Below are 17,959 nucleotides of genomic sequence, written 5' to 3'. Positions count from 1 at the left end.
AAAAAAAATAATAATAACAATAATAATAAAATGAATATTAATTCGTTTATTTCCTCACTTCACTTAAACATTCACTTATTCGTTTCTTCCTTAATGATATACATTTTAAGGACATCAATTTTTCTCTTAGTACAGCCTTATCTACATTCCACAGGTTTTAGTATGAAGTGTTCTTCTCTTTATTTCTAGATAACTCATAACTTCCATCTTGATTTCCTCTTTGATCTAGGGGATACTTCAAAGATCCATCTCAATTGCTAGGTATATAAAGCTTTTTGAGTCATCTTTTTATTGTCATTGATATATTGTTTATTAGATTAATGGAAGACTGTTGCTTATAAAATTGTTACCATTTGAAAATTTTTAAAGGTTTGTCTTGTAGTCAAGAACATGACGAATTTTCATAGATATTGTACTAAAAAGTTTTTAAAAGGAAAAGTATATGAAGTTCTATAACTCTTTACTGACTATAGCATATTATTTAAATCCTATATATGCCCTTATTTTTCATGTATTTGATATGTGAAATTCAGAAAGTCTGATATTTATTTAGTACTTACAATATCTGATGTACTATAAATGCTTTCTATATATTAACTCATTTAATCCTCACAACCACCTGTGAGGTAGTGTAACTCACTTTTGAGTTAAGAAAAATGGAACTTTAAAACAGTAGATAACTTTCCTAAGAACATAGATCAAGAGGCTATGCCAGAATTCAAATCTGTATTTGTTTTTAATGCTCATGCTCTTAAAGACTGTATAACTTCTGTCTGGTGTTTACTATCTATTGTATCTGATAATAATCTACCTTCCAAACTTAATGCCTATTAAGTTCCAAGATAACCTTCCTTAAGTAAGTCTCTCCTCACTTTTCTCTACAAACTCTTTCTTACCTTTGCATTTTTGTTTATAACTCTTCCCCTTTCTGAATACCACATCCTTTTTTCCTCTGCTGTTATAAGATATCCTCATCCTTTAAGGCCCGGCTCAGTTGCTTACACAAAACCTTCCTGACATCTCTAGCCAATAATGAATCTTCCTGCTAACTGAACAGTAAATACTATACGATTTGGCCTAACTGTTCTCTAATTATTCCATTTTACCTTGAGGTGTTTTGTCTTCCCAGCTGGAGCATAAACATCTTGAAGACAAGGTCTATATCTAATACTTAGCTTTTGTAATTCCCAAAATGCTTTACTCAGCGACAGTCACATAAAAGACAAATATACATGTAAGAAGGAACAGAAAGGGTGCATTATCAGCCACAGAGGGCAGACAACAGAAAGAGAGGGTACAAATTCATAGAATGTCTAAGATGACTTTTCCATTAAAAGAGTAAAACAATACACCTTGTTATTCACAATGTACCATATTTAGGTATCTTATTATTTACAAAGTACCAAGTATTAAGGGAGTGTTATGGATTGAACTGTGTTTCATAAAAAGATATGTTACAGGTGTGAGCACAGTGGCTCACACCTGTAATCCCAGCACTCTGGGAAGCTGAGGTGGGAGGATCACTGGTAGACAGGAGGTCGAGACCAGCCTGTGCAATATAGTGAGACCCTGTCCTTAAGAAAAAAAATCAAAAATTAGCCAGCTGTGGTAGCACATGTTTGTAATCCTAGCTACTTCGGAGGCTGAGTTGGGAGGACTGCTTGAGCCCAGAAGCTACTCTAGCCTGGGCAACAGAGAAAAAAAAACAAAAAAAACACCAAACAATGTTACGTCAAATGTGACCTTATTTGGGGACAGAGTCTTCATAAATGGATCAAGTTTGAGATGAGGTCATACTGGATTAGAGTGGGCCCTAAATTCAATGACTGGTAAGACAATGACAGATCAAGTTTCAATAGAGTACCCATAGAAATAGTGTTACAACAAGTCTAAAAGACACAAAGAGAAATGTAATAAGGCCGTGTTGCTTTAATGTTTCTCAGTTTCTATTACAGACTATGTCAGAAGTAGCTGATACACCAATATAAATTAAGTGATGATAAAACCAAGAATCTAATTGAACAATGAATATCTGCTTACTAGATAATTCAGCAACCTTGTAAGAAGACCATGTGAAGAAACAGGGACACAGAGACACACAGGGAGAATGCCATGTGATAACAGAAGCAGAGATTGGAGTGAGGAAGCTTCAAGCCAAGGAATGCCAAGGATTTCAGGCAACCATTAAAAGTTAGGAAAGAGACACAGAACTGATTCTCCCTCATCAGAAGGAACTAACCTTGCCAACCCATTGATTTCAGAGTTCCAGCTTCCAGAAGTGTAAGAAAATACATTTCTATTCTTTTAAGTTATCAGTCATTGGTACTTTGTTACAGTGGCTCTGGGAAAATAATATAGGGAGAAAAGATAAGTTGACAAGTTCCTTGTTCTCAGGTAGCTTATTATTTAGCAAAGGGGGGACTATTCAAGAGAATGGGTAAATAGGATCAGTATACAAATAGATTTTTGTGTTCCACTTCACGTTGTCTTGGCTGCAGCAATCGGCTTACAGCAGATGGAAACTAATGGCACATGAGGGGCACGAGGTATCCTTTGTTTTCTGTCCTAGGGAATCTCTGACACCTGTGTTCCCAACATTAATGCATGTACAACCAATAAAAGACTAAACACTTAATGGGGCAATTATTGACCAAAGGGGAACAGGAGCTAGTATATAGATTTTTCCCTTGGGAGGACAATTCAGAGTTACATTCTATATATGGTCCCTCAGAAAGTCCTGGCAGGTCAAACCACAACTGTCCAAAGTGATGACCAACTTGAGAACATGTTTCTACTAGCTGTCCTTCTTTCTCTGTCTCACTCTTTTCAGGTCTATACTTCTACATCCCCTAGATGACTTCCCAAAGTATTTCACAAAAGGCCTGACCTCAGGACTCTGACAAGGGACCCAGGCTAAGATGAAATTACCTAGAATTCAAGGCCAAATTTGGGTTGAAAAGCACTGACAGAGAATGCTACAAAAGTCATACCTTGCTGAGAAAACTGAGGAAAGGGTTCAAAATGTAAAAGCCATTTTAGAAGGGAACTTAAGAGATGGCATGATTATAACAAACATAAATATGAGGACAGTATTCCAGGAGAAGGAAAAGAATGATCAAAGGTCAGAGGTTGGAAAAATGATATATATATTTGGGGAAAGAGTCATCTAATTTAGCTGAAATACAGTGCAAAGGAATCAGGGAACAACAGAAGGAGGTACAATGTATAAATACGGAATGGAATAACATCAAGCTTTAGTGACTTCCCAGTGTAAGGAAGCTGAAGTTTCAATAGAGCGCCCACAGAAATGGTGTTATAACAAGTCTACAAGGTACAAAGAGAAATTTAATAAGGCCGTGTTGCTTTAACGTTTCTGTTACAGACTATGTCAGAAGTAGCTGATACACTGATATACATTAAGTGATGATAAAATCAAGCATCTAATTGAACAATGAGTATCTGCTTACCATCTTGGTGATCATTATATATTACACTATACTTTAAACAAACTTCGTAAATGAAAATCTGAATTTACCAAAAGGAAGTAACACTCATTTGCAAAAGTAAAAATAACTAAAAAAATCCTTCAGCTTAAAAAAATGGAGAACAGATGAGTATGCCTGTGTATGGCCCCACAGAGATGGCCAAATCCTAGTCCCCAAAACTTATGAATGTGTTACCTTATGTGGCTAAAGGAACTTTGCAGATGTGACTAAGTTAAGGATCTTGAAGCAGGATTTCCTGGATTATCTGGGTGGACCCAATGTAATCATAAAGGTTCTTTTAAGAAGGAGGCAGAAGGGTCAGAGAAGAATATGTGACAAGAGCAGCAGAGGGTCAGATTCAGAGAGAGATTTAGAATGCTGCTGGCACTGAAGATGGAGAAACAGGCCATGAGACAAGGAATGCCAAGAACCTGAAGAAAAGCAAGAAAATTGATTCTTCCATAGACTCTCTGGAGGAAACGCAAAGCCACTGATATCTTGATTTTGGTCCAGTGAAAACCGTGTCTGATCTCCAGGACTGCAAGATAATCCATCTGCGTTGTCTTAAACCACTAAATTTGTGTTAATTTGTTACATCTGAAATAGGAAACAATGCCCTATAATCCAGTGATCCCTCTACCAGAGATCAATCCAATGAAACTGTTTCACTGGTCGATGTAATGATCTTAAAATACATCATAAATTCTTTCACCCTACTTCTTTAAGAGGTGGATCCTAATTCCTCCCTTGGGTGGGCTGGACTTAGTGACGTACTTCTAATAAAGAGAATACAGCAGAAGCGATGGTGTGTGGCTTCTGAGTCTAGGTCATAAATGGCCTTTCTATTAGAATCATTGAGGGAAGTCAGCTGCTATGTTATAGACACTCAAGCAGCCCCATGGAGAGGCCCACATGACAAGGAATTGAGGTCTCTTGCCAATAGCCAATGAAAAACTGAGACTATGCGAGTTAGCCATCTTGGAAGAAGATCCGTCAGTCTAGTCAAGCCCTTCAGATGACTTTATCTGTGACTGACATCATGACTGCAACTTTATAAGAGATCCTGCCTGAGTCAGACCATCCAACTAAGATATTCCTGAATTCCTGCCCCACAGAAACTGTTTAAACCACTAAGTTTTGGTACAATTTGTTATACAGAAATACATAAATAACATAGTCCCTAAGGAGACATGTACAAGAATGTATACCATAAAGGTGTTTGTGGTTAATGGGATTTGGAGAAAACTTATGGCCTTCACTGGAGGAACAGTGATAGGTACTATAGAATACTATACAGCAGAGTTAGCATCACAAACTAGATAGACATAAAGTAAAATGGATAGATGGCAAAAACAGTATTGAGTTAATAATATTCAAAAATTATGTAAATTAAAAACACAGGTTTAAGTACACACAAAAAAGTAAAACCCAAGCAGACATTTGCACACCCACGTTTGTAGCAGCATCATTCACAATAGACAAAAGGTGGAAACAACCTGAAGTGTCCACTGACAGAAGAATGGACAAAATGTGGCATATACATGCAATGGAACATCATTTAGACTTAAAAAGGAAGGAAATTCTGACACATGCTACAGTATGGATGAATCTTTGAGACATTATGCTAAGTGAAATAAGCCAGTTGCAAAAGAATGAATATTAAATGGTTTTTCTTATTTGAGGTTCCTAGAATAATCAAATTCATTGAGACAAAAAGTGGAGTGGTGGTTACCAAGGGTTGGGGGAGGGGAAAATGCCGTGTTAGTGTTTAATGTGCATAGAGAGTTTTAATTAGTGAAGATTAAAAATTTCTAGAGATGGGTGTGGTGATGGTTGCACAACAATGTGAATGTACTTAATGCCACAGAACTGTACACTTAAAAGTGCTTAAGATGGTAAATTTTATGTATATTTATCGCAATACATTTTTTAAAAAAAATCTCATTAACTGTAAAAAAATAGATTCACAAAATGATGCTAACCACTTCTCAAGAATTTATGCGTATTTAAAAACACGAGGAATGGGAGCAGGGTGTGAGAATAAAGGGGAGAAGGCTTACCTTGTATCAACTGATGTATGATTTGATTTACAAAATCAACTTTTGAGAACATTATTCACTCAATGGAAGTTTTCACTGTACATTCAAGATACTTAGTACTTCAAAAGTAATTTAGTTTTCAGAAAATCTCTGTGACTCTAAGCAGATTTTATGAAAAAGCGGTGTTTCAAAGAGCAATCCACCATATTCTTCTAAATTAGAGGATATCTTAGATTATATAAATCTTTAAATATCCTAGGAGTAGCAAAAGCAGTGTATAACTTGCAATGAAATCTCACATAATTCTACCATGAGTTTCTTAGAGATTAGTTTACATGTCTTATTTGACTCCAGCATCTTTCATAGATGATATTTAGAAGATATCCTAATAAATATGTAGTGAATGTATTTCCTAAACTATTACCCATCTTTTCTGAACCATAATACTCTATCCCATTTTATGTGCCACATAAGTAGGTTTTAGATTCTAATACAAGAAAAGGGGGAGAAGGGAGATCGAAATTGAAGAGAACATTTAAACATATACAAGTATAAAAGATTGGTTAAATTTCATAAAATGAGTAATAGTTTATAAAACAGACAAAAATGGTAAAATCTACAGAGCAATTAATGCAAATGAGAAACTTCACAGTGGCTTACACCTATAATCCCAGCACTTTGGGAGGCTGAGGTGGGAGGATCATTTGAGCTCAGAAGTTCGAGACCAGCCTGGGCAACCTGGCGAAACCCCATCTCTACAAAAAACACAAAAATTAGCTATGCATGGTGGTGTATGCCTGTAGTCCCAGCTACCTGGGAGGCTGAAGCGGGAGCATCACTTGAGCCTGGGAGGTTGAAGCTACAGTGAGCCATGTTTGTGACTGCACACCAGCCTGGGTTGACAAAGACAGACCCCTTTTTTTTTTTTGAGGAAAAAAAAAAAGAAAGAAAAGAAAAGAAAAAACAAAAAACAAAAACTTCAATAGCTTAAATTCAGTTCATAAAACATTTATGAATATTTAATTTTAAATTCCTTAATAGCACAATTCATGCTATATCAGTGAATAATTTCAAAGACCACTAAAGCCAACAGCTCAGTCATAAATTAGATATACTACAAGAGGAATGAAATAAACTTTACTTCTTTATTTCTTATTTAATTCAGAAAAACCTCTCAATCTAACACTGTTCTACTTAGATGTGTTCGTATGATTAATAACACGATCTTTAAAAAGTTGTTTATGAATGTCATTGTGAAAACTGCTGCTTCTCCATTTGCTTAGTCACCAGGTATTTTATAAAGGATTCTTACATTGTAGATAAAAATTCACAACCAAGTAGGATTGCCTTTTCATTTTTTGAATAATTTGTCAGTGACTTACATTGCTTTTCAAATTACCTCTGTTATATATTATTTTGTATGTATGTAATAAGAGGTATTATAGTTTTATAGAATTAGAATAAAATAGAAGACTTGGGTTCTTTACATTGTTACACAATATTTGACCTTGGATAAAGTCACAACATACTTGATTAGGAGTCTCTAACATTTAAAATAAAAATAATGCTACACTGAGCTGCTAAAATGGTAAAAGAAGGTAATTTATGTAAAAATAATAATTTTATAGACTCTCAAACACTATGCTAATGAAATTCAAAGAACTGAGCAATATTAGCTGTTAAACTTCATTTGGAATTTTAATGTGACATCTTTAGTTCTAGCTATAGTTTCCATCAGGTTTAAAAAAAGAGACTCTAAGTACTTTTTTTTGAGATAAGGTCTTGCTTGGTTGCCCAGGCTGGTCTTGAACTCTGAGGGTCAAGTGATCCTCCTGCCTCAGCTTCCCTCAGCCTCCTGTTTAGCTGGAATTATAGGCATAGGCCACCACGCCCGGCTCCTAAGTACTATCAACCCTGACATCCATGATCAAGTAATTCTCAAAACAGGTATAATTTTTTAAAGAACTGTTTAAATTTATCAGTGAAAAATTTATGTATCTTTTTTATCTAAGCCAGCCCAATTCCGTATTATCTTGAAAATATTACTAAAACAATATAATAGGTCATCTTAGGACTTTCTATTACATAAACATTATTTAAGAGGCACTGTCACTGACCCTGGAGGGCTTTACAAAGCCACTGCCATCCTTGTTCAGGGATGGGGAGGTGTGGCAGGTTGGCTATATAAATATGCATAAAGATAGGCTTTTATATTTAGGTAAAGGAAAAAAAATAAGCTCAATAAAAACACTTTGTATCAAGAGTATACGAGTATTCACTAGACAGAAATACATCTAGAAGAAAAGTCATGTTGCTTTAAAATATTTGCCTGTAGACTTTATTCAGTGTGATCTAAAAGCAACCAAAGAGAAATATAAAATTACTTAAATATAGGTCTTAAATATTAGGCCTACAAAAATTTGTTCACCATAATTTTTCACAAAGTAATTTACATTATAAAGTGGTTTGCTCTTGAATGACCTAATTAATGGCATAAAAGCTTCACTAACAAAGGAAAAGATCCACTGTTTCATACATAATTTATTAAGATTTCCTATAGGATTTATGTTAAATCAAAGAATTTGTGCATCTCTTTCGTGATGTAGAATCAAAGTGTCCAATACATTCCACTGACAAAACATTTATAGCCTGACATTTTTCCTACTTTAAAAAACAGTAATTTTTTTTCTCCTGTTCAGGCTGCATTTATAAACTATGGCTTCTTGTAAATGGGCTTCTACCCCCAGTATTTGCTGCACGATTTCTTATTCCTCTGCAGTTGTCTTTTCAGCCTAACAGAGGGAGAAAAAGCACTACTGCAGTCATCCGCAAAAAGCCACTACCACTGCATTTTGTAACTAACAAAGACACTGGTATCTTTTTGCCACCCTATTCACAGGGAGTTTACTTAGATGTTTTACAAAAGCAAGCACACTACTGGTGACCAATATTTCATCAACCAACACCACCACTCACGCTCTGCAGTACCTGCCTCCTCCTCTTTCTCTCATTCCCGGTAGCTCTTTCCACTAGATTCACATCAGCCATCTGCAGCGGTTTTGTCTCCTCTCTCTTTTGGCCACCACTGCATGTGTCCTTGTCGCCAGGGAGGAAAAGAAGCCTTTCAATGGGCTAGAGCTTTTGCTCCTCGCTATGAATATGCCCATTCTTTGTTGTCCTCTACCCGTTTCCTTAGATACTGTTATTCCACTCTGTCAAATGGCATTATAAAAACAAAAACCCCTTCTAGTCTCAAAAACAACTTTTTCTCAGCAGACTCCCCTTAGCCCTTCTACCCTTCCCCCTTCTTCCTCTTCTGTCAAAAACCCTGGATCCGAAGTACAGGAAATCCATCTCCAGAGCTGGAGGGGGGGGGGGGGGGGGGGGCTACGCCCCTGCCTCCTCGTTTGGCATGCGGCAGTGGACCCTGTGCCAAGGAAAGACCATCGATTTAAGACAGTGCGAGGGAAAACCACCTTCCCCCTACCCCTGCAGCAAGCCTGGCCATGGTGGCTCCAGCACCTACCCCATTTCCGAGTCCGACAGCACCTCCATTCTGTCTCCAGTGACACCCTGGCGGGCTGCACCAATACAGCCACATGTCGGTCACGTGCGCCCACACCCAGCCAATCGGCGGGCTCCCGACGGGAATGGGGAGCGCCCTGGTCCGCATCCAGCGGATTACACAGCTGCTTCTCTCTCCGCTTCCCGACCCGCACTCCGCAGCGGGGCACAGGGCACAGGGCCCCGCCCAACCGCACAGCCGGCCTAGCCCTAGCCCCGCACCCCTCGGGGGTATGCCCTTACGGCCCCAGTCCCCAGCAAGCAAGGAAGTTGATGGGAGTTGACACGCATAATAGAGAGTGAGGGGAGGTCCGCTGGGCAGAGGGATTAGCACAAGATGCTGGAGGTGGGAGGGAGAGTGATAAATTACATCTCATTTGCTATGATTTTTGCAGCACAGCACAAAGAAACAATTATATTAAATGTATTACAATGAATAATTTTACATTACAAGTCACTGAGTTGTTAGAGTGATGACTTGTTAGATAGATCACTCGAATTATATTTGAATTAAAAATAGTTACCAGAAAAGCTATGCTAGCAGCTTAGTAGTTGAGATGAGAACTCTGAAGTCTGGGTTGCCTGGGTTGAAGCTTTACTCCTGTCACTCTAGCTCTGCAACTTTAGTTACTTAACCTCTCAGTGTTTCAATTTCCTCCTCTATAAAATGGGAATAGAAGTACAGAGTAGAGGAGTTAATATATATGAAGCAGTATTTAGAGCAGTCCCTAACACATACATAGAAGTGCTATTAGCAAAAATCTGAGGCTTTAATGTAGTATTTTAACACAAATTGCATTGCATTTAAACCTAACCAGGTGAAGCTTAAATAACTAATTTTATGAGGTTGAATGACAAAATCCAAATTGTCAAGAATTTATAAAGTTAAACTTAAATTCTGGTTTAAATGGGGGGGAAACCAGTTTCTATTATCTATTTAAAATGTAAAAGGATACTGTATTTCACTTTTTTTTTTTTTTTTTTCTTTTGAGATGGAGTCTTGCTCTGTTGCCAGGCTGGAATGCAGTAGTGCAGTCTTGGCTCATTGCAACCTCCACCTCCCAGGTTCAAGCAATTCTCCTGCCTCAGCCTCCTGAGTAGCTGGGACTACAGGCACATGCCACCATGCCCAGCTAAGTTTTGAATTTTTAGTAGAGACGGGGTTTCACCATGTTGGCCAGGATGGTCTCAATCTCCTGACCTCGTGATCTGCCCACCTCGGGCTCTCAAAGTGCTGGGATTACAGACGTGAACCACTGTGCCCGGCTTAAAGTTTTTAAATGAAGCATATTATAAAGATATATTATATCTTTTCTTAATTTTCAAATAGTATGAAAAGCAGCAAGCTATTAAATAGCATATCTGAGGCAATTCCATTTTATTAAAAAATGTATATATCAGAAAAGTAATAGACACACAACAAAATGTCTGTAGAAGTTATCCCCGGAAAGTAAGATTATGGAGCTATTTCTGCTCTTCTTTCGTGCTTTTGTTTTCTTTCCTCCTTCATTAGTCCCTGTGTTATAATGCCTGATATATAGCAAATACACCCTAAATATTTATTTAATTAACAAGTGAGTTATTTCCACACTGATGGCATACTACTGTTCTATTAAAAGTTTAAATATATTTAGAAACAATTTCCTTTCATATTTGAAATAAATAAAGCATGTAAATCAATTTGATTCTATCCTAAATAACTCTATTATGGGAATGACTTCGTTTTACAAAAGGCTTTCAAAATCCTCTTACTGAAAGCACATGATTCACTGCACAGGACTTATTTATGTCATTATTTGTGACAAATTCAGAATAGGTAATTTCTCATAAGGCCTAGAACTTCCAGAAGGAAAAGTTTTTCAAAACAAAGAATACAATTTAAAAGCTCCTCAAAAGAACTTCTTAGTACCCTAAGACACAATTGTAAGCCTATTACTCTTGACTCAGACTATGATTCAAGCTTTTAGTAAACCAATTTATAGCCAAAAATGTTTGTCTAAATTTTTACTGCATGTATCATAGATACTCATCCGTGACTTAAATGACAGAGTTGTAAAGAAAACTATGACAATTATATATTTATTAGTCACTATGCTTCAAATCTAAAAGAAAGCCAAGTCAAAAATTTTATATTTTACAATGTTGCCAATTACTCAGTAATATTTTTCAAACCAGTAGAGTTCCCACAAAAGTTTAATTTGAATTTTTAAAACTGCTTAGCTATTTTAAAAACCATAATTAAATATAGATGTATAATCAAAGTATATTGGGCCAAATTTCAACATGGAAAATTACTGAAGCATAACCTTGTGTTACCAAGTTTGTACATACCTCAGAATAAAGCTTCTGCCATCTCTATTTAATTGAAGATGTTATTTATACTACATATACATATATGCATTAAAAATATTTTCTGGGCGGGGTGCAGTGGCTCATGCCTATAATCCCAGGAATTTGGGAGGCTGAGGTGGCCAGATCGCTTGAGCTTGGCCAGATCGCTTGAGCTCAGGAGTTCAAGACCAGCATAAGCAACATGGTAAAACCTCATTTCTACCAAGAATACAAAAAAATTAGCCAGCTGTGGTGGCACGCACCTGTGGTCCCAGCTACTCAAGAGGCTGAGGTGGGCGAATCACTTGAACCCAGGAGGTAGAGGCTGCAGTGAGCCGAGATCTCACCACTGTACTCCAGCCTGTGCAACAGAGACCACATCTCTCTCTATATATATGCAAATTTTTTCTGATCAAAATGAAACAGCAATAAATTGTGTAATACTGTTTAAAGACCACACTGACAAACATATCTCTTATTTTCAGTATCAGTGTTTGTTATAACCAGCTTCACTGCTTTTAGTAAATGGTTTCATATGTAAATGCTGCAAATATGAACATATAATTCAACTTAAAAAAACCCTTCTGAACCTTCTGCAGCTACAAAAAAAAATGACTAAATAGAATTAATAGGATTCTTAATGTCTTAAATATTACATTCCCCAGCTACTGGGGAGGCTGAGGCACGAGAATCTCTTGGACCTGGAAGGCGGGGGCTGCAGTGAGCCGAGATCACACCACTGCACTCCAGCCTCAGTAACAAAGCAAGACTCTATCTAAACACACACACACACACACAAAATCCTTTCCATTCCATTTTTACCTAGGCACTTTTGGCCTAATTTAAGACTTGTGGTTTAAAAAACTGACAAGAAGAATACTGACAATATTAACTAGTGTAAAATGAGTTAAAATTAGTGCTCCTTTCAGTCGCCTTAATTGACTCTGGTGCTTTATTGATAAACTACTTCTCTTTACTAAAGGCCTTAGACATAGAATAGAGTTATGCCTACAGATATCAACAAGTTTTTTTTCTTTCAAAATAATAATTATGCATTGAAAAAAGTTACTAGTGTAAATTTCACTTCTACAAGTACTAAGGCATCAAATAAAGCTCAGATTTAGAAACCTTTCAGTGTTTGGATTTATAGTTAGTTACGGTACGATGGAAAAGCCTAAGAAGAGGTAAGTTAGATGTGTGCTAAATTGGTTCTGTATTTTTCATGGGATATGAGAACGAGGTGAAATGTTACAATGGCAATGAGATTTTCAATGATGTATAAACTAAGTGGGAGATCTTGACTCGTGTCTATCTATATCTATCTATCCATCCATCTAACTATCTCCCTTTTTTTTTAGGGACAAGGTCTTGCTGTGTCACCCAGAGGCTGGAGTGTAGTGGCGTGAACATAGCTCCCTGTAACCTCGAACCTCTGACCTCAGGTGATCCTCTTGCCTTGGCCTCCCAAGGTGCTGTGATTACAGACGTGAGTAGCCACTCAGGACCGGGAGATATATTCACAGTCTTCTATGGGCAAGACTTACCTGTATGTTCTATGTTACCTCAAGGAGTGAGTCTCAAAAGAAGTGTTCCTAGCATCTAACAGAATCTTAATTAATTTTCCTCGCCAATATCCTCTCTAATCAGCAAACATCAAAATAGTTATTCACACTTTTGCTCAAGAACATTCCATGCCTTTTTCCACTGCTGACAGTGGAACTGAGACAGTTTGGAGTTTAGTCATGGAGTGCCCTGAGGTCATGTTAATTAGTCTTCCTACACTAAAATACATCCTAAGCATATTAAATTTCCTATGGCTGCCAAAATAAATTACCACAAATTTCGTGTCTTAAAACACAAATTTGATAACTTACAGTTTTGTAGGTTAGAAGTCTAAAATGGTCTCACTAAGCTAAAATCAAGGTGTCTGCAAGGCTGCACTTCTTTCTAGAGGCTCCAAGGGGGAATCTGTTTTCTTATCCTTTCTGGCTTCTACAGATGCACTGCATTTTATGGTTCATAGCACTTTGCCTTCATCTTCAGAGCAAGCAATGGTGGATTGAGTCTTTCTCATTCTGTAGGACTGACCTTGCTCCTTCTCAACTTTTCTTCTCTGACTCTCATTTTTCTGCCTCCCTCTTCCACTCTTAAGTAAGCTACGCTTTAAAGACCCTTACATTTGGCCCACCTCAATAATCCAGGATGATCTTCCTATTTTCAAGTTACCTCATTAGCCATCTTAATTCCCTTTTGTCACATAACCTAACATATTCATGGATTCTGGGGACTAGGAAGCAGACATTTGTAGGGAGCCATTATTCTGCTGACCATACTATAGCTTTATCTCCAACTATTTCAGAATTTGCATCCTAATAATAAAATTAACTAATCAGCCCTTTCTAAAACTTAGAGCTTCTTGCTCGTATAGCTCTTTGCTACTCTACTGAGATACTTTAGAAGGCTCCAGCATATGGAGATTGAAGACTTAGGTTCAAGTTCTGAATCTTTTACTTTGTAGCTTGATAACGCTGGAAAAGTCATTTAACTTTTCTAAGACTTGACTACTCCTTCATCTATAAAATGGGAATAACTGACTTATCTTGCAGAGCTGTAATAAGGATCATTATGTACTATGAACAAGCTTTAAAAACTGAATTTTTTAAAGTAAAGGATGATTAATTGCTCTACTGGCCCAAATCATGGTTTGGCTTAAACATAAATTCCCACGAAGTATCCAGCAACCCACCTAGAATCAATTCAACTCTTCTTCCCTTCATTGTTCCTCCATCTTTTATGGCACAAATACATTTTGTACTTGTGTATATACACCTTCTATCCCATTCCCGACTATAAAAATCCCAAGGGAAAAGCCCACACCTGATTTTCTCTCATATCTCATGGTGTATATCACAATGTTTTCTACATAGGTGTTTATTAAATATTATTTTAAGAAGTGATTTTAAATTAACTCACAAAGGGCATTCAATTAAAATGCCCTCATGGAATAATAGTATAGCAATTGTTAAATAATATTATTGTAAAATATAACCTTCTACTGAGGAAATGGAATATTTTAAGTTAAAACTCTGGCCCCTGTATGTGGAAAAACAAATGTTGTGATGCAGCCACGGGACTGAGTTTCTGAGCTTAGTTATTACACTGCAGAATACCTTCAGTACTCTGAGGAGCTTTTAAAACGCCAAGAAAGAATCTGTGGGTAGTGCCCAAACTTTGGTATGTGCTGCCAGGGGTGAGAAACACCAAGCACTGCTTTAGATTCTGCTATCAAAGTTCCCACTGCACTACAGTAGGGAAACCATTTTGAAATAGCCTTTTAATTTGGAGTGTTATACAGCCTCAGGACTTGCTTACAGGAGAAAGAAACTTACTTCTTCCTGTCAAAAAGCTTTCCAGGTATCCTGCATAAGCACTGGCAATTAACATGAGAAAAAATATGAAGGACTAATAAATACATAGAAGAATGTTCTGGTCATGTGCAGTGGCTTATGCCTGTAATCCCAGCACTTTGGGAGGCCAAGGTGGGCAGATCACTTGAGGCCAGGAGTTTGAGACTAGCCTGGCCAACATGGTGAAACCCCGTGTCTCCTAAAAATACAAAACTTAGCCAGGCAAGGTGGCATATGCCTGTAGTCTCAGATACTCGGGATGCTGAGGCATAAGAATCACCTGAGCCTGGGAGGCGGAGGCTACAGTGAACTGAGATCGCACCACTGCACTGCAGCTTAGGCAACAGAGCAAGACTCTGTCTATAAAAACAAAACAAAACAAAACAAAAAACCACAGAAGAATGTTTTACTATTTCAAATGATCAAAGAAATAGAAATAAACACAAGAGTACTATAAAAATAGGCAATGATATTTTAAAATAATATTGTATGGTCAGTGAGGTCACATAAGTCTTTAAAATGTTTAAAATGTTTACTATGATTTGAGTATGTACCCCAAAAGCCTGTTTTGGAAATTTAATCCCCAATGCAACAGTGTTAAGAACTGGAGCCTAATGGGAGGTATTCATGTTCCACCCTCAGTAATGGATTAATGTCTTTTATTAAAAAGCCTGAGGCTACAAATTTGATCCCTTGCTTGCTCTGGCCCACTCCTGTCCTTCCTCCTTCCACCTTGGGATGACACAATGAGAAGGCCCTCAACAGATGCTGGTGCCATGCTCTTGGACGTCTTAGCTCCTGTAACTATGAACCAATAAATTTCTGTTCATTATAAATTACCCAGTCTCAGGTATTTTGTTATAGTAGCAGAAAATGGACAAGGACAATTCTTATACTCAAGAAAGTCAATTAAAATAAATTATCCTATATACAGATACCTCTACAAAGATTTGTAATTCGGCATTACTTATACTACTGAAATGTTAGAAAAAACCTCAATGATTACTAACAACAGCTTGGTTAATTATACTTTTGGCACATTTACAAGACAAAATTATGTTGTAAAATATAATTATATGATATATAATTATGTAATCCATATATTATGTGAACACGCAGAATATTGTGTTTAATATGATATAAACTAGCTTTTAAAAAATAAATTGCATATGTACACAGAGAAAAGCAGGGGGAGATAAAATATCATGTTTCCTCCCTAGGAATTACAAGAATTTGAGTTTTTCTGAATTTTATAAAATTCCTACAACCTAATATACATAATTTCTTTCCATTTTTTTTAAGTTAAGTACTTCTAGGTTGGACACAAACTGAAGTTACAACATTAGAGGAGAGAGAAATTAACATTTGTTTCTCACTTAACCTGTGGCCAAAGGCAGATTCAGATTTTGTGGCGACCAGGAGCCTATAATACTATAATAAAGGGGCAGGTGGGTGGGAGGGTCCTTAAGAAAAACACAAATTAATTCAAGATTGCTAGGGCTGCTACTGTAAGGGCCTTAGAAAGGGCCATGCAATTAGGTTCACTAAACTTTATTAGTTTCATGATAAATATGCTTCTAAACCAGTGGCAAACATTATGTTAGGCATTTTCATATATTCAATCTAATCTAATCCCAACAAAACTTCTAGAGAGATAAAGGTATGACTATTCACACGCATGGAAAATTTAGGCTCAAAGAAATTTTAAAAAGTATCCAAATTCAACCAACAGTGAAATGGGAGTCTGACTTCAAAGCCAATGCTGACTATATTGCCTCATCCTCCATGTCTCAGCAGCAATTTCCTTCACTAAGGTACCTCTCAGAGCACCTTGTACTTTTTCAAGCCTCATCCCTCATAAGAAGTTACTTGTTCAACTGTTATCATTCTGATGCTTACTATAATAGTAGTTGGACCTGCAGCAGTAGGTACTTGATAAACATTTATTGAATGAATGAATTATAATCAGAATAGGTAAAAATAAGAAAACTCAAACAGGTTTGAAAATGTCCTTTTAGAATCTACAATGAATCCACCCATAAATTTTTATCCATGAGAAAATACAGATCTCTCTGGAAAATATCTAGAACAAAATTTCTTTAAATGCAGGAGATATCTTTATGTTAATTTAGTTAAATAACTAAACAGAAACAGAGTTTGCGGTTATCGTATGGGCACTGGCAAATAATATGTAATGCCAAGGAGTGGGCATATCAGTAAAGGCAAAAGAAATCAGAAAAACTGTGATGACTCAACAACTCAGCTACCCTAAGTTAGTTCTGCTTCACTGCCCTTGTAAGATATTAAATAGATATTAGGTTAAATAAAACCTATGCATGCAAAATTTGGCAACATTTAGGCCCTCAAGACTTGCCCTCTGGTGTTACTCTAGTGAATATACTACATTATATGGTAAAAGGAACATGGCAGGTAAAATTAAGTTTATTAGTTAGCTGGCCTTAAAATCGGGAGATTATCCTGGGTGGACCCAATGTAATGACATGAGCCCTTAAAAACTTCAAACTGTTCATTGGCTTCCCAGTGAAATTAGAATACATTTTAAATTCCTTACCTTGGTTTACAACTCTACATAATCTAGATCCCATTCTTATCACTTTTCCCGTCCTTTTCCACCCACCTCTTTCTTATGCCTTAGAACTAACTTTCCTTCAGCCTCAAACATTCTGTTTCCAGATCTTCAAATGACTAGTTCTTCGTGTCATTCAAGTTTTGGCATAAATAACAAATTATTGGCCTGGCGCGGTGGCTCGCGCCTATAATCCCAGCACTCTGCGAGGCAAAGGCAGGTGAATCACGAGGTCAGGAGATCAAGACCATCCTGGCTAACATGGTGAAACCCTGTCTCTACTAAAAAAACCAAAAAATACAAAAAATTAACCAGGCGTGGTGGCGGGCGCCTGTGGTCCCAGCTACTCAGGAGACTGAGGCAGGAGAATGGCGTGAACCTGGAAGGCGGAGCTTGCAGTGAGCCGAAATGCGCCACTGAACTCCAGCCAGGGCGTCAGAGCAAGACTCCGTCTCAAAAAAAAAAAAAAAAGTCAAATTTCAAAGATCACACCTTCCATGATCACCTTATCAACACACTGGTGCTATCCTCAAACTTTCTACCACA

General features: G+C 37.2%; 1 protein-coding gene across 5 annotated transcripts in view; it reads right to left on the bottom strand.

Annotated features, from left to right (window-relative positions):
* APC (adenomatous polyposis coli) overlaps window positions 1–17,959 on the bottom strand; it is a 147,168-nt gene that overhangs the window by 108,774 nt on the left and 20,435 nt on the right. The window contains exons 1-2 of one of the 5 annotated variants that reach the window (XM_011958284.1): window positions 9,051–9,117; window positions 8,513–8,620 (exon numbers count right to left, since the gene is read on the bottom strand). The exons of 2 other annotated variants lie outside the window; for them this stretch is intronic. The gene's annotated coding sequence lies outside the window, so the exon portion shown is untranslated. Of the gene's footprint in view, window positions 1–8,512; window positions 8,621–9,050; window positions 9,118–17,959 lie in introns of those variants that run through there. 2 more of the 5 variants (XM_011958283.1, XM_011958286.1) reach the window with 2 other exon arrangements.

Source organism: Colobus angolensis, unplaced genomic scaffold, assembly GCF_000951035.1.
Source record: "Colobus angolensis palliatus isolate OR3802 unplaced genomic scaffold, Cang.pa_1.0 Scaffold465, whole genome shotgun sequence".
Lineage (NCBI taxonomy): Eukaryota > Metazoa > Chordata > Mammalia > Primates > Cercopithecidae > Colobus > Colobus angolensis.
The sequence above is the reverse complement of the archived record's forward strand: the minus strand, read 5'-3'. Positions and strand labels throughout refer to the sequence as shown.